Here is an 18,774-nt window from a genome sequence, read left to right on the forward strand (position 1 = left end):
GCTAGTTTTAGAAAGTTGCCCGAGAATTTAAAATAAAGTGGACTCTTTATTATTTAGTATTCGAAATGGCACATTCTTGGAGACTGTTCAAGATTGCAAATAGTGTACCGGAAATATTGCACAAATCTCAAATGAGGTTACTGTTTATACCTCTTGCAGTATTAGCATTTTAAAAGTGAAATATGTAGCTCGCTATCCTAAACAAAGTAAGTTACATATGAATTGTAACGTCGCTGATACATTCGGTACACATAAATAAAAGGAAAAGTTTGTAAAACGCATGCTCTATCTGACCTTGTTTCCGAGTTATCGTCGTTCTGTCTTCCAGTAATCCTTCTGACAAACTAGAGTTTTTGATTTACAACACAACAGTACATAAGGTTGACATACCCCAGCGTAATAATACTAAAAATACTGGATGGGTCAGGACTCAGTATGAATCATGTTACAATCTTTATTTTACAGTTGTCGGAAATATGCTTCTACGGAAAGCTATTAAATAAATCGCTTTATTCATATGCAGTCTGCAATATCGGTATTCACTTTTGACATTTGTGTAAGAATATAGAAATTCAATATGGTTCAGTCAATAAAAAATCTAGAAGATTCTAGTTGTAAAAATATTATAACTCGGGGGAGAAAAGTCAAATAGATCAAAAACTTACTATATGAATTTTTAAAAATATTTATATATGCTTTATCCAATACTTTAGCCATCCTAGGAGGAAGTAAGATTCCTTTTATCGAAGTCCTTCTAAATTCTGATTAATCTTTATTAATTCCTAAATCAGCTGTTTCGTATAGAAGCAGTATATTAGTGAGAAACTTATACTGAAAGAATGAAACGAAGTCAGTTGGAATTTAGTGAAAAAGTTGGAGAAGACTGTGGTGATTATCTGGCTATTTTTCGTGCACGAATCAACGATACGTAGCGAGGCTGTCGCAGTGTCCTCAGAATATTTACTTAGGGTATCTACTTTCTGCAATCGTGAGCTGTTTCGTTTAGAGTTCCCGTGTACCTTGACTGTTCTCATATAGCAAGTTCTAGTGCGCTGCCTCGCAGTCGTAAGGGAGTATTTGCGGAGTCGTGGGTTTCACAGAGAGCCGAACAAAGTGGTCCTAATGGCGCAAAAACGATCTCCGTCTCGCAAAAGTTGCGGCACAGTCGACGAAGCACCTAGCACGCCCAGCTACCGACCGGAAAAGGATAAGGACGAAGAAGAAGGAAGACGACGGGCGACGACTACGACGACAGGCATTTGTCACCGTGCCCCCCATGCAAGCAACGCCTTCCGTTTATGCAAACGTAGAGTCCCGCTGATGTTTACCTCTTTGCAAACCTAATTTCAGTTACCCCTGGAGAAAGAGCTACTGGAACTTCTTCGAGGCGAACCCCGCCACCGCGCCGCTCGCCGCTCGCTGTTCGCCGTAAAGGAGGGAACCGCTCCCTTTTCTTACTTATCCTCTTTCGCTAACTTTTGGGAATAGTGGTAATTCTTTACGATGCCATTGGGAAGCGAAGGGAACTGCAGCATCGGAGTCTTTCTAATAAAAGAATTCCCCGGGAATTCACAGTCGAACCCGAATGCGCACGAGGAAACGAATTCCCCCTGCTTTATGCAAAACAAATCTCGTGACATTGGATCGAACCCAGTGCACTTATAAATGCAAACTGACGGAAACGTGATGGAAAGTGGAACGATTGCTGTCGCTAAATCGTGTTCAGGTCGTTGCCGTTCGTGGGGACCGTTCGACAAATATTTGTTGGATTTCGTTCGGGAAACTTCTCAACAAAAGTTCTATTAACGGGGATTATCTACATTTCAGGACCTTTCTCCACTCCTAAAGAAAAGATAATTCTTGTAAAATCTCAAGGTGTAGTTTCTTCAGAATAAAAATCCAATTATTACCATGTCGGCCAAATATAATCAAGACAATTGTTTCACTGAACTTAAAAATCACTTTTTAACCATCATCTATGAAGTAAAACAAATTATTACACTTGTTGGAAAAGTCATTTCGATTTTGTGAATCTCTTATGGGCATTAGTGAGGCAATCAATTAATTTTACGTTCCATAAATTACATTGTTCCACAGCTTTAATTTTCAGAAATGTCATCGTTCACGCAGACTGTATCGAGCAGTAAGCGTCATCTTAAAGGGCGACATTAACTGGGTCATCCAAAACGTTCCGAAACACAGAGATTTCCATTTTCGGGAGAGGATGCATTCGAAAATGCATGAGATAGGAATAAATAACTCGCGACAACGGCGTAAAGGATAACACTGCCAAAACCTTGAGTCTGCTAGGGGGTCGGTCATCGAGCGTGCCAAATCAGATTTTCCGAATCTTTTTTTAGACAATAATTAATCGCCGACTTTAGCGCTTAGAGGACTGGCAAACACGCGGCCTTATTTCCTGCCGCTTCTGTCCCTGTTGGTCTATCTTTCTCCGAGTAGCGCATTATTTATTGCTAGCCAAAAGGGTTGGTGACGAGCGAGGGGTGGAAGGAAGGTGTACAAGGAAGCCGTATATAAATTATGCATTTCCACGACAGCTTTATCGCTCACTTCTTTCTCGTCCTCTCATTGTCGTGTTGTCACAAGCAGAGTTCCTTCGTCCCGCTCTTCTTTATAATCCATAAATCCAACAAAGTCGTGTTTGAGAATAAGAGGCGGTTCTCGCATCGCGTCGGCGTGGTTGTTACCGTTCATGGCCGCAGTTTCCATCCCCATTTCTGTCCTTTGTCCATACCTATCTATCGCCTTTTGTTTCAAGAATCTATCCCGCGATCTGCGCAGCTCCCAGCTTCAGCCACCATTGCGGTCAGTCCACCATAGCCAGACGCGGAACGAAGCAAAAACTTCACCGCGTCGTTAATTCAGCTACTCGCACAAAACGCCGATTCCACGAGATTTAACACGTTGGGGACATCGGTCTGCCACATTGGACCCCTCGCTGATGTTGTTATGATAGGTCGCCGCAAGAAAATGTATACGCTATACGTCTTTTCAATCCGTGGCTATATCATTTCTTTTGACGTCGCGCTCGTCGAAGCTTTATCGTCAACGAGTTACTAGAAAAAGGTTCCTGTGCTTGTTGTACGTCCGCACTTCTTTTGAAGTTATACAGGGTGAGTCCTTCGACTCTTACTTGAAACATTTCTATGTACGACTTTGAAGTAAAAATTGGATATATAAACAATTTTTGAAGTAGATTTCAGTGATACAGGGTGATTCTTTCTGTAGGGATTTTATAAAAGTTATTATTATATGTGCGTGTTGCTCAGAGCTTACAGTCACCGAGGTACTGCCTTCTGTTTGTTAACATGCCATGCTTTCAATGCTTGGCAATAGCCACAGATTGTAAACTATTACAATTCGGCCATAATAGTTTCATATTTGAAGCTTCTTTCTCCAAAAATTTTAATTTGAAAATTCTTGAGCAGGCATGCTGTTTCCACACAGTAGATACGGACATCCATGACCAGACACGGTAATGGGAACCTATTCACAAGTACACGTTTTATTTTACGACACACTTTTGAAATTACCCCTCTTTCTTGTCAACAATCATTTTTATAGCTTTGTAATAGGTCTTGCAATGTTGTGGAACACTGCAAATATTCAGAACAATTGCAAAAGCGTGCAACATCAGTGCGTGCGACCTGAACGCAATAAAAGTAAACGTAGCTTGGCACTTAAGGTACCCCTTGGATTATGGTGTCCTTCATGACTATACTGATCGGAGTACTTTACCATTAACAATTAATTGAAAAATAGATTACATGTTTATTATAACTTCAAATTTAATGTAAAAAGTGAATATTGATGGAAATACGAAAAGTAGTATTAAATTGAGTGATATCCGCAGTCCTACAATTTAGCAGGAAATATGTAATAATTTAGTATTTTTAAACCAGAGATTAAACACTTCCGCAGCCAATTTTTAATGGCATTCTGCGGCTGGTTTAGCTGAAGAATTATCCTTGCTGGCATCAAACTTTTATCTAACAGAAGCGGTCTTATGGGAATGAAAAATGGATGCAATGACGAGAGCCTTGTTTCTACATTATACCAGAGGTCTCTCGCAGAATAAAATACAAAAATATGTTATAATATTTGCGTTGCTGTAACGCATTAGTATTATTAATATTTATTTTCATGTGCAGAGACCCAAAATTACATCATTTATAATAAAGTACAGACAGAGCACAATATGAAGGTTAATATAATATAAGAAAGGTAATATAATATTTAGGTTCTCGCAGTATTGAAATGTTCATATTACTTCGTAAGTTCAGATACCGCATGATTAAAATTTCGTATCCGCGTTCTCTCTTTGAAAAAAGGCAAACTTTTAATCACGGTTGTAATATTCGAAGCTAGAAACTGGCCAGCAAATTGCTACAATCAAATCCGACCGTGTCGCAGCAATTACGCGGGACAGCGAAAACGCGAGACACAAAGATATCATAACTTCGGGAAACACATCAAAGCGTGACGGTGGAATCATAATGCATTATGAGAAGTCGGGCACAGCGAAGTTATAGTTTTAATGGCGACATGAAAACGGAAGAATTATGGCCACGTATGTTGTTTTACGGTGTGCAAACGTCATGGGACACGGTCACATATTACTCTGAAGTTCGCCTATAATTTTCCTTCTTTTACCGCGACGGTCGTTCGACGGCCGATGAACAACGAACTGACTGGGAGTTCAAAAGCGAATTGTACCGTCCCACGCGAACGAGTGTTAATGAAATTATGAGATAACCCGTCGGCCGATATTAAATCGATTACCGAACTTCACCGCATACCGCGTGCGTTAATCGTAAATGACAACTGTGTGATTACACTTATTAATATTCGATTGCGTTTACCGGCGACACACTTCCAAATAAGAGGTGATTCTGTTTGCTGACATCAAGATACATTTAACGTGGAATTAATATGATTTTAATAAACGTGGGTGAAATTTCACGACCGCAGCGGCCGAGGATTGTTGTAAATTCTGCGTATACCTATCGATTCTTCCGTGTATTCAACCAGCCTCCAGGCTTCTGAATTTCATTTACCGGATGTCCCACTTTCAACTGAGCTTCTGAATTATTCCTACTCCTGTTGAACAGTTTACATTTCAAGATTTAGAAGGTTTGGAAGAAATATTAGAAGTTGCTTAAATTATACACAATGTTTTAGATCGAAGGACTATGCAAGCTTGAAACATGTAAATATTATTTTAACCAAATTCCATATAGACCGATTAGTTTAAATTTCTACAACCAGCATAAGTTTAAAAGATTAGACTAACAGGTGCAAACATTTAATCAAATAAGATGCAAGGAATAAGTAAAATGAGAATATTTACTAAAGAACAACTAAATGTTAAATATGTTTTTAAATCAATCTCTATTAAGCTTTCCACGAAGTAGCACACAGGTATGTTAAGGTTGCCACGACAAAAAATATGCACATGTGGAACACGTTGCACGGCACAGTAAGATTTTAATCTGGCCACCGTTTCTTTACACCTTATCTTCACTCATTAATAACCTAGAAATCACAACATCGATGTGTAATCACAACCTCTTTACGATTGCGAGGCACGAGTACTATAATCACATTTGTTCAAAACTATAGCAATTTGTACCGATGCATGGAGAAGTATTTTCACTGTTTAGATCTGAAAAGGTAAAGCGTAGAAGTTTTTAAAAGTTCGTTGGTCTTTAAAACGATAAAGCCAGAGACGTTGACACATTAAACTTCTAGATTAACACGCAGACTTTATTGCATACAATTTTATTATTTTCTTATCTTTCTAATGCTTGAGACCGTGTGTAAGTGAATTGTAATAAACGTATTTCACCTTATTTTTAAACAAGTTACGGATTATGCTAGCTTGATGGAACTACTAAAAACGGAAAAGTAATTTTTAACATTTTTCTCTAATAAATAAAATATTAATAGAGCTGAATAGTTTACGAATCAACATTTTATATCTAGCACATATTCTATTACATATTAGAATATGTATAAGACATCTGTGCACAAAATGGCACAGGTACTTTTGTCAATATTAAATAAAATAAAAATAATAATATAAAATTGAATTAAATTTCTAATGAACAATAACAGTGTGTGACATAAATTTCGTTGAAGATAAATTCTCGAAAGGAGCAGTCGATAACAATTTCTGTGATTAAACGATTTGTGCACACTTTTCGTTTCCAAATCCTATTATTCTTGAAATCTGTTGACAGAAAAAGTAAATTCCGAGTATAACAGGGTATAATGTAATCTCGAAGATCGTTATATTGTAATGGAATTCGTCTTTGTGCTCAACAGGCTCGTTATGGAGATCGATCAGTCAGCGACGATCAATCAAGATCACGTAGTCCAGCACGTCAGCAAATCTTTTCGAGGCTGCGGAACGGAGAGCCAGAGGAACCTTCGTTCTGACGACGAAGAAGGCTTGATTAATGAGACAGTTGTCGGGGAATAAGGGACAACGCAGCAACTGCCGGGATAAATAGACGGCGATAAAAATGAAGTGGCAATTAATTTTGGGCAGCGCCGGTGAAAGGAAAAATGTCGTCCTGGCTCGAGATATCTTCGCTCTAGAGGACGTTCACGACATTATGAAGAGAAGCCCGCTGGTTAAGCGTCTGCGATAGGAAGAACGATGTGACATGCGAGAAAATGAGAATAAGTCCTCTGATTGACTAAATGAAAACTCGGAAACTGAATAAAAAACGTTCTGCCTCGATTACAACAACTTGGAGCTAAATAGAAAGGTAATTTTTATCTTAATAATTGCAATAGATTGGAAATAATATAATCTCATTTTTTTAAATCGTTTGATATTTTTACTTAATGTGCCAACTTAAGCATGCAGTAGTGTTAATTTGATGAAAACTCATTGACTATTTTCGGTAACACGATTTTGTGCCAACGGTCCTTCCACGCATTGTGACACTTACAATATGCAATAGACTTTTTGCAAGAGACACGTAAAAATTTAGCCAGGCAGAACGTCTTCCGTGAGCGCACATAAATTTGTAACCGCACAATGCGCGTGATTTATTACAATACATATAAATAGTAGCTGTGGAACGTGCGTCATTGTAGAGCACATGAATTGCTCTCGTTCCCGGCGACCCAGAGATGCGCAATCATTCTGTCTGGCTTGACGTTGGCCCACAAAAGACGACGAAGAATGTCATTTCCAAGGGGGTGGAGCTCGATGCACGGTACGTATGTAGGTGCAGAGGAAATCTCAAAAATACGTACACAGGCGAAACCGCATAAGGCAAAGATTGAGGAAGAGGACAACGGCGGCGTGGAGGCACGCGACAGAGGAGGATATAGTGGAGAGAGCAAGAGAGAGACGGAGAGAGAGAGAGAGAGAAACAGAGATATCTCGTCCCATCGATAGATAACTCCACCCTATCCATTCTCTATCCAACTTTCACATTTCTCTTAAAACTTCTACGGAGCAAACGTAGGAAGCGCAATGTAGAAGGGCAGGAAAGAGGGCGAGCCAAAACTTTCTTCTCGCCATAGCTCACCGATTGACGGGCGACACATCACATAGGCGCAGGAGTCACCATATCGCAGCCTCATCCGCGCAGACTGCGTCAAAGACAACGTGGAATATTTCGGGGAGGGGCCGGCCAGTTTCGACGCTAATGCACCAGCCTACACTCCTAGACAAAATTATAGCTCGTGGCTTTTTAACTCTTCCAGGACGATGAACCCTTCGTGAGCAACCTGCTGTTTACAGTGGGTGTACAAAGATTTATACACCTTTTAAACAACTAATAACTTTTTTATAATTGTACCAAACGACCTGATTTTGTATAATCAATTAGAAGCATTGGCTTATGAAATGATATGCAAAGAAGATTTTCCAAAAATTATAATTTACAAGGTTACATGCAAAAATGAAAAAGGCATTTTTTAAAACTTTTTTATTTGGGTTCTTAAAGAGAGAAAATTTAATTTTTTGTAGATCTATGTTAGTTATACACATGCTACAATTTCATCGAAATCGACTAACACACGAGCTACATGCGGTTGATAATTGTGAAAATCGTAGTTTTAATCGTAAATCGTGTCGTTCAATCTGCGTCAATCGATTTCGATGAAATTTTCAGTATGTGTATAACTAACATAGATCTACAAAACATATATTTTAAATTTCCTTTACGAGCCCAAATAAAAAAGTTGTAAAAAATACCTTTTTTATTTTTGCATGTAACCTTGTAAATTATCATTTTTGGAAAATATTTTTTGCATATCATTCCGTAAGCCAATGCTTCTAATTGATTATACAAAAATCAGGTCGTTTGGTACAATTATAAAAAAGTTATTAGTTTCTAAAAGGCGTACGAATACTTTGTACACCCACTGTATATTCAGAGTGAAGTTTCGCTCTTCCAATATTTATTTTTTCCATTAATGATGTACACATTTGTCCTTTCAAATTATATATTAAAATAAGGACTTTCCTAAAAAGGTTGGTCGTGAACATAATCGACCCAGGTTGCCCATGGCTGGTCTGGGTTAGGTGAAGTGTTTATTCGTTGGGCAGGTCACGAGAAATTCTTCAAGAAATTAAAGATTCCTCACATGCGCTACCATTTTATCCAGGAGTGTACCACGCAGTGTAGTGCAGCCGTTCGACGTTTACCCTCACTGCCTCTCGTCGATCAACCCCTTCGTTTGATTCCGGCGGAGCTCGCTCCCTTGTCTTTCGATAATTGTTCCCAAAACCTTTTCAATCTCGATGATGGATAATTCACTAAAACTAGAGAAAGGACAGACCGGCGACGGTGATTTACGATTCGTGGGGCCGGCGCGGTCGTGATCGAAATCGAGGGAGCAGTTTCGGGGACCGGTAACACGACGCCCCTGGAGGAATATCTGGTTACTTCTCCACATATACATACATACATACGTATGTCGGAATACCGGACGGTCGATTTTCTTTTAATAAAGAGGAATGGAAATGGCGATTTTACGTAGGTATGATGGGAATTCGAGGAGCGTCGAAGGGATCATTTATTCTGACGTATTCCCAACGATTATATTGGTTATGAACGGGTCTCATGGAAAATTGGAACGAGAGATAAGGTATTTTTACGACGTCGTCGGCGAAATACGTTTATGAGCTCTTATTGCGTCCGAATACCGGTACAGGGCCGGTCTGTGTGCAAATTTTACATCCGTTAATCTCGAGGCAGATGGTGTTGGGAGTTTCATGACAGCCACGGATAAATTCGTTCTTGTCAGTTTCATTATTTACATATTTTCTGATCGACACATCGAATTATTGGAGATGTTCGCATAAATTGACGAGTTTATCTACATTTGAACCTTGACCGACGTAGCTTTGACACTTTTCTGTTAAAAGGAGTCCAAACAATATATACATTATACCTTATTTGCTTGTTCAATTGACAATTCAGTAAAACCTCAATTATGAAAACCGATAACATCCGTATTCTATTATTCAATAACTTCATTCTTTTACAGTTTAATCTAAAGTGATTTACTTATGAAGTTGTGCAATATAAGCACGACTTATTGTACAAATCAATAGTGACTTTATCTATCATTGTAAAACGAGACCGTTCTGTTATCCGAACACTCGTGTTCAATTGATTATTTCGCATAATGGAGGTATATCCACTATATTGTAAATTAAACTAGTGAATATAATCCATATTGTGTCGCGTGTGGTATCATTTCAATCAGAAAAATGTCACAAATATGTCGGTAACAGTTTCATAATAAAATAATTGTCACAACAATTTGATCATCTACTGTAATACTTCGACATCGATATTAATCTTCTTACGGTACATAATTTGAACTAGCTATTACAAAATTTGAATTCAGATAGAATGCTTGTAATACTGGGTCCAAACAGACCCAAGTTCCGTCACCCAAGGGTAGATGCCACGATAATCGGTTTTTCTCACGCATAATCGAGTTCGTGTTTGACACGCGTTAAACGAATTCCAGTAAAACTTTCACCGCGCCGCACTCCTTGTTATTTTCGAGTTACCCGTCCATAAAAATCGCTTAATGCAAAAGAGGTGTAGTTAGATGTTATTAAATGTAATTAAAGTGATTTAAGGTGGAAATAACGTGCTATGTTATTAAAATTATTATGGCACGTTCGTTACTCGGGATTAGCATATTGATACATTCTTAACTGAATTTTAAATTCATTCTTTCGCCTGGAGATTGTTACATTTTGCATTATGGTGTGCCGGGGTACAGAATGATAGTGAAACTTTTCAATTTCGAGACAGGAAGTTGTCGCGTGGTACTATTTGCTTATTTTTCCATGAATTTATTCACTTTGCATGAACTGGCAGGGTTCTCTCGTAAAACGTCGCCGGTTTAGAGTGCGAGGAAAATGAGGGAAGTGAGAAAAATGTCACACAAACATTAAAATTTTAATTCTGCATTATAGAAGTGTGAGCATGGAAACGGCAAAACTAAAGTGGACACTTGTCAAATATCAGGATAAAAACAAATACATAAATATTAACAGATGTCATTTATTGGCTCGTTGTACTGATAAATTTAGTATAATATTAATAGTAATCATCATTAACCCTTCTTAAGCCGGACATTTTCAAAAGAATCCAATAAAATCCGTAAAAAAGTTTTAATGTATTCTTAATGTTAAGTGTGATCGTTATTGCACAAAACAAAAATTAACGACATTGTGACTACACAATTGATTAAAGAAATCTGTTCCAGTAAAGAATAGTACAAAAATATGAAATCCATATAATAAATCTAAAATTTATTACTATAAAATATGAAATAAAAAGTGTCGAGATCAGAACTTCCGAACTTATCACATACTCGGACGCGTTGATTTTTTTATTTCATGTTATAGGTACAATTGGGAACTTTAATTAGTTAAGCTTCGAAGTTAGATAAAGCCTTCGGGAAGTCAAAAGGCTTGAGATATACGAGCGGTTTGTGCGCTGCACATAAAACTTCTTAATGCGTTTAATGTTTTGGGGTTGATTTAACTACGCGAGTGTTTTCCATGCAGCGTGTCACATCCAGAATTCAAACAGACGAGCGTTTTCCATGTTGCGTGTCACATGCGACATTTTTCATGAAGCACACGCGTGTCACACAGAAGCACGTTGCTTTTACGTTTCATTATACACGTACGCATCAATTGCATAAATGTAACACGTCAGCGCACGGTATACATATATTGCATGATACGCCAGATAAACGACGTTGCACAGTAAAAACACCGTGAATTACATTTTTTTGATTGCTTGCGTTTTGATTTCCAATACCATCAGTCGCGTGTGTCCAGCGGAGGCCGATGAATTGCGTCGATGAGCCTCATCTATTCGAATTGTGCGTGTGACACGCAGCAGGCGATGTGTATATGTTAATCTCATCAATCTAAAAGCATTGAACGCTGCGGATATTCTACTTTCGACCCATAAAATGCTTTATTGATAATGGCTCTACATAAAGAGAAGTTGAAAGGAACAAATTATAAGGTGTTTGCAAAAGTTTTAATCTTTTACAATCGTTCATGCATAATTACATAATTACAATGGTTACAATCTTCCGCCTGTTTGTGAAATTGTTTGTTTGTTATCAATGTATCTAAACGTCACACATTTATGAAAAATAGAAAATTAAAGAAAAGGCTAAAACTTTGATGAATAATTTTACGATTTGAATATTTTCAAGAATTAAAAGGATTACTTGATAACGCGCGCGTGTAAAGGAAATTTTAAAAACTTATTATTGTGAAATGAATATGTGTAATTATACATAATTTTTCTCTCTTCAGAGTTTTTGAAGGAGATAAAAGGATTACTCAGAAATTGTTGTATTTATTCCGACGACTGTTCGCAGTTCCTGCTTGGCACATCGAAGAAAGAATTTAAGACCCGACATTAAGCAATATGGTGTCTCTCCCTTTGGGTAGAAGTAGCCACGGCGAAAAAAGAGGGTTATGCCAGACCTGTGTTCCATTTGGTACCGGTCTCCCGACCAACTCTGTTATCTGACAGAGTTCTCCACCCTTTCCAACGAAACCCTTTCAAGCGACTATATCGTGTCGCCGTGGTGCGGCCCTCCAAAGACTCATTAATATTCACAGTGCGTTGTGGCCGGTTTTTCGGCGCGCTGTTACGACGAAAGAGATATGACCGCCCGTGGGAATTATTGTATTCCCTTAGCTGCCGTAGCATAAACGCGAACCTCGCAGCAGTTCTTCGAAAAAATGAGTCAAGGAACCGAGTTGCTCGGGAAAGCACAAGCCGTGCACAGTTTTGAGTTTTGCGAATCGCGACTTCCAATAAAACAACCGCAACCTGACGTTTCCACCATCTTAAAAACCAACCTTGTTTCTTCTATTATAAATTAGCCCTTTTTGCAGTTTGAGACTTTTCTCAGATCACCTACCAGCAACACATTTATTCGCGAAGTAATGGTGAACGTATCTCTTCGTATAAAATGTTGTTGCAGAGGAACTGACTATTTTATTCAAAGTGAAACTTGGTCTGGTAATTTATTGATAGATATATATTTTTGAAAAAATTAAAAGCACGAAATTGTTTGATCTTCACGTAGTCGATTGTTCAAAGAATAGGAATGTATATTATTAGGTACATGGATTCAGCAATTAAGAAAATTGCTAATATCAGTGATGTGCGTTAAATTTTCAAAAACCAGAGAGAATATGGTTCCCAATGTAACAATGGCGGACAGCACGTAGCGGAAAGAACATTGAAGAAAATTCAACAGAATAATTGCCGCTACACTGCACGTCTCTTATTGTTCAGATATTCAGGTATTTATAACTTAAAAAGAATTGGATGGCTGAAAGTACTCTTTGATATTTCGGATTACGATTTCCACCACGTTTCATAAAGCTCGAGTGTGTGCGGTACAGTGAAATGCTATTATTGAACATTATAAATGAATATGACGAACTCCATTATATTTTTAAAGTGTCGATATACGAAATGGTTGAAGATAGAATTTTTAAATAATCTCTGACGATTGTTTAAAAAATTTTGAACTAATACTTGATACTCCGTTATTCATAATTAATATGTATATCTATATTCCCGTCCTTGTAATCCATGAAAGAATATCTAGTATATCTACACATCATATTCATATCCATGTAAAATGTTTTGTACGTCATGACTGATTATACGTCGTTGTGTTCCTGATCAGTTGTGAAGTGTAATTAAATGTATTTATCGAGCACGATGCAATCGATACGTATCAGTACGATAGTTATTTGTTTCAACGTGTCTCAAATTGTTTGGAAACGTACCGTACAATAGATTAATATCCAAGCATCAATCATAAACGCGAGACCGTATCGATGATATCAAACAAGTCACAATCCAGTCTCCAGGTATGGTTATTATGGTTGGACGGTGCGTTAATTTCCGTCACATGGTTCCGTTCATTAATATTAGATCGGTGAATGGCATATGGTGTACAGATTATTCATAATTAAGGAAACACGAAGCTTGGCACAGTATATATTGGCACTGAAATGTTAATTATATCGTCTACAGACGCTACTGCTTGATCCCTTGCTGCTAACGTTGACCGTATCGATGATATCAAACAAGTCACAATCCAGTCTCCAGGTATGGTTATTATGGTTGGACGGTGCGTTAATTCCCGTCACATGGTTCCGTTCATTAATATTAGATCGGTGAATGGCATATGGTGTACAGATTATTCATAATTAAGGAAACACGAAGCTTGGCACAGTATATATTGGCACTGAAATGTTAATTATATCGTCTACAGACGCTACTGCTTGATCCCTTGCTGCTAACGTTGACCGTAGAATACTAATACCATACTAATTCCGTGATAAAACTTTTTCATTTCTGATGATGCCTTTATGAAACGTTTGGCTACATGTTCTTGAGACTTCCCTGATTAAAACGATACCAAACACGGCATAGTTTGGGTCATGTTTCAGTCATGAGTATTGTACTATTTACATGTGAAATATAATTAGAGAAATGAAGAATTTAGTTATCATCGGTTCGGATAATCGAGATTCTACTGAATCGTGATTCAAACAAGCTAATTTGCCCCGAATCGTATCATGTTTGGACTCGTTTTAATCAGACAAATACCACAAATATGTCGGCAACAGTTTCGTAAAAGATAGTTAAAAAGCTTTGTCATTAGATTATTATCGTCTCACGGGTAAATCTAATCTCCTGTTATGTTGCACTTCAAAATGCTATGCTCCTCAAAGAGGATACCTCGCGGTAATAATAAAGTCACAAATGTCGTGCACATCTCTTTCACATATATCGAGGCATTACCGCACTGTCTTGCTCTTACAATAGAACTCCGAAATCGCGTTTCGCAGGACGGTTAGTATCGCGGGGGTTAAAGATAAAAAATTGAAGGACCACCGTGGATTATTTTATCGCGGACTACGTGAACCCCGAGAACAATTGCATACTGTTAAAAAGGGGAGTTAGGCCGACTTAAGGATGAGACGTGCGTTTCTTGGCAGATTCAAGGGTAAAGGAAAGGTTGAACAAAAGAATAGGTGGTAGGGGTTACGCGAAAGGCACACCATCCTGCAGATGCTATGGAGATACCTCAGTAAACCGTGGGTCGGTGGCACCAAAGAGAGGGTAGTCGCCATCGAGGAAGATAGAGAAGAGGTGGATGTACCCAGGCTCCGGTCCGTGTATTAAGCCGGCCCGAGCGAACTCTGCATGCCGATGAGCTTAATATACTTTACTTTGTCATAGCCTTGCGCAGCCACCTTAGCGAATGGTAGCCTGCAGGACCAGCTAGTCGGACGAGAATTTCCAGATAGCCTTCTTACCGAATATTTTATGGGAGACGTACTTTTTTAATTGGAATTCCACGATTACCTAGTCTCGCTTTCATCAGCGCGAAAGTTGCGTTTTATGCGGTTAATACTTTCGACCACACGGTGCAATCGACATTGCCGACAGTCTCTGAGGTATTTCTTCGCGATGTTAGTTCGAGAAGTAGAGTGAACTGTACCTGTGACGATTGGTTGCTAGTTACCCAATCGAGAGCAAATTGGTGCTTACCTGAAACAGACAAAGAAAGCGACCATTAGTTGTTGGATTGATGTGATCATTATTTATTATTTGTTAATTTAATAACAACAGTATTGTTTTAGTGTAATTCAGTTTTTGTTTAGTCAAGAAACAGTTTATACGATACTATGATGTTATATGTATTATATGTTGATTCTTTAAACGAGTATGGGGTTTTCGAAAAATTATTTACAACGTCACATCGTATTTTAAGGATCGAAAATTGGCGGAAAGTAGCGGCGTATGAAATCTTTGGGGAAACAGACGGAAGAAAAAGAAATTCGCCGACGTAGTTGGTGAGCTCCTCAAGATAGACGAAATTAGAGGCGCAATTTAAACCAGGTCTTCCACTTAAGCTCCGCAGGTGCCACGATGCTATGAACTGCGCCGTCTATCCGCTTTTTCGTACACGAGTGGATGGGTAAATTTAGTCCTGGGCTACGTCATCGTGTAGTATCGGCAAACTTTTAATCAGAACCCCGACGGCAACGAGGAAACTTTATTTTCTTCAATGACGCTCGGCGTAATGTCGAAGATCAGGCAAAACAAAATGGAAATCAGGCCGAGCCATGGGGAAAATAGAAGATGAAAGCGGCTGAGTACGCAGCGAAACGAAATATTGTAACGAGGAACGGAATGAAACGAGCACAACACGAATTAGGAATTTCGTCGACTTTTAAAACCAACAAAATATTTATTTCTTTGAACGTCTTCGCAAATTGACGATGCAATCTGTACATTATCTAGTTGCAGGTTTCTTTTGAATATGGAACGTTCATTGAAAATCTTAATTAAAATGGGTAATAATAAAATAATAATATCTCTATCTCCTCTTTGTCATAAGAAAACTTTTAGTCAATAAATGAAATTTATCTGCTATTTAAATTTTCACAAAAATATGCACAAACATGGGAATTTACATGAAGGTCGCAGTCTAGTTATTACACAGATAATTTAGTACAATTTCCTGATACACAGTATAATTCCTCGAATTTTGCGCGTTAGTGAAATCGTTTCTTAGTAGAATGTAATATATTCAGAAATCATCTAAATGATCGGTTGCTCGATTTTTCCGCGTAGTTTTTAATTACATGATCGCGGAAATAATATGAAGTTTCTGTATATGGGTGTGTGCGCGGAAAGTCGTCACGTGCGACGTCGTATGTGCAAACCAAGGTGTGTTCTGTGGGCGTCTTGCTCGCTTTATAATAACTATACTTACTGTCCTCACGTTACATTACTACCACCTACTAGGTGGATGTAACGCACGCAAGCACGCAAAGGCTGACGCACGGCGTCTCGGTCTGTACGGGCGTAACTACGTGCCCTATAGCTCAATTCTAGGTGGGAACGTTAGTGGCACGGCAGTAATTATGTTATAGTCATCACGACTCGGAAAATTGCGTGATGTTGCAGTGTAAAGGTACCGTGATTCTGTGCCACAAATCACTGCCTCATGATGGTAACCGTCTTTTTTTTCCTGGAGCGTTACACGCCGGTCTATGAAGATGTAACTGGACTGCAAAAATTTCAGACGTGCAGTCAATTTTAGACTATTTACGGTCGTTTGTGGAATTGCGTATGCACCTAGTAGGCCATAAAAGTAAAGCTTGCGCAAAATTACGGCGTTATGTACCCAACAAATGAGTCAACATTTCAAGAATGTTGTAATAGTTAACTTTGAAAATATGAATGAGTTATGAAAAGTTATATAGGGTGTCTCAAAATGACCTGATATCTTAATTTGTACGCCATTTTTTTTGTGGCGAACATACGGTATTAATCTTTGACAATTGGCATCAGGAGGTATTGAGGATTATGGATCATGGAGAATTACACGATCGAGCAACGCATAGGAATTGTGAAAAGTCACTACAAAAAATGGTGAAAAGTCACTACAAAAAATGGTGAAAATTTTTCGGAGACGGTTCGAAAACTCCGCACGTCTTTTGGTCATCATAACGCACCATCTCGCAACACTGCGGTGCATTTAATCACAAAATTCGACAGTTTTGTTTATTCACGTAGCCACTAAGTTGAAAATGCGCCTCATCGCTGAAGAGGATTTTCTTCGAAAATTGGCGAATTTACGGCGCACAGTGGGTAAAACCGATGAATTCTGTGTCAAAATCAAAGAACTTTCTATAGAAATGAGATAGAGCGGTGAAATTTTTATTAAATGATAGCTGAAACTTTGCAGAATATGAAATAATTATGGAGATTGTGGTACGAACGTTTTTTAACCTTCAGAAAATTCGTTAAACTTGCACAATTTCAAGAAAATTTTTCTTAAAATTCTTTTTAATATGCGACACATAATCTCCAGATCATTTTTTGAATTAGACACTAAAGATTCCAGAGAACGCCATTTTTGGGTTAACCTCAAATGGTCAGATATTTACCGAAGCGTTCTCTCGAAAGGTCGTAGGTTTACGAGAAAAACTGGTATTATCGTAGTAAATTTGCTGGTGTATAAAGGTGTAGCATGCATCTCTGCCCCGAGGGTATCGGAAACGTCGTTGCCGGCCCGGTTATATTTTACGTAGTATAAAATTAGTGGGCGTTCTCCAGGCATAATACTTGAGAGTACTCCGGTAAGTGCGTTAAAAAATGCATGGCGCATTTTCGTTTTCAAATGGATCCAACTAAACAAACGGAAGCAGTCACGCAATCATTTGCAGGTAGAAGACCATGAAATTCAAGCTTGAAATTTCTACACAGCAGCTTTCACATACATATAACATGATTTCATATTAAATTTTTACAGAATTCAAGTCGGCGTAAAAAATTCAGATTTCTACGCGGGCATGCAAATTGCTGGGCCGGTGCTGTAGAAAGCCAAGTAACGAGGGAATTTTTTTAAACGAACACTAATTGTACATTGTGAACATATATATTTAAAGTTTGGTGCGCGTTTCCGTGGTTTTAATGTAATGTGACTCTTCAGAAGCTATTGAGAAATTTTTCCCTGGTTTATATTTAGTAAACATTATATTAATTTGAAGCGGGTACTATGATAACATTATTAGAACATGTTATAATAAGGATTTGATTGTGTTTCGGGCTGACTTTTAGAAAACAAATTGAAGACAAAGTAAGAACAGAGAAGCCGCGTGATCATTTACACAGGAGAAACCATAAACCCTGAATTGTACGTGTTCCCGCGATTTACACGGGCATTACCATTGCAAAGGTAACGCCATAAATTAGAAATACTGTAGTCCTGCTTCAGTATGCAGGCAGAGATATGAATCAGTAAGATCTTTAATCGCGGCCGGTGTAACCGCAAACTGGGCATCCTTTTGAATCTATTGGAACCCCTTTCTATTAAAGATCCAATTTATCATATAGATATTGACTTATTACCTATAATCACTTAACATCATTCATTCTACATTGCTTTTATACATGCGAACGTCAACAGGTATACCAATCTAACTTCATCTTCGATTATTAAAATATTTAATCAAATTATTATGTTAAAGCCGCAGCACGGAAAATTCACTTTCTAACCGTGTGATTTTCAAACCAATTTTTAAACAATAATACTTCGTACGAAAATGGTGAGAAATCAATACACATGGCTAAATTTTATTTTGATCTGGTTTGCTCTAAATTGATCGCTCTCAAA

The 18,774-nt window shown here is 38.2% G+C and overlaps 1 protein-coding gene and 1 long non-coding RNA gene across 6 annotated transcripts in view; both read right to left on the minus strand.

Moving 5' to 3' along the window:
• The window catches only part of Bru3 (CUGBP Elav-like family member bruno 3), an 887,603-nt gene that overhangs the window by 662,780 nt on the left and 206,049 nt on the right, over nucleotides 1-18,774 (minus strand). The gene's annotated exons all lie outside the window — the stretch shown is intronic.
• Nucleotides 1-18,774, minus strand: part of LOC143216413 (uncharacterized) — a 139,685-nt gene that overhangs the window by 12,993 nt on the left and 107,918 nt on the right. The window contains exon 2 of the long non-coding RNA XR_013010559.1: nucleotides 1-15,134. This exon is cut by the window's left edge and continues 12,993 nt beyond it. This is a non-coding gene — a long non-coding RNA (uncharacterized LOC143216413). The remainder of the gene's footprint in view (nucleotides 15,135-18,774) is intronic.

This window comes from Lasioglossum baleicum, chromosome 15, assembly GCF_051020765.1.
Source record: "Lasioglossum baleicum chromosome 15, iyLasBale1, whole genome shotgun sequence".
Lineage (NCBI taxonomy): Eukaryota > Metazoa > Arthropoda > Insecta > Hymenoptera > Halictidae > Lasioglossum > Lasioglossum baleicum.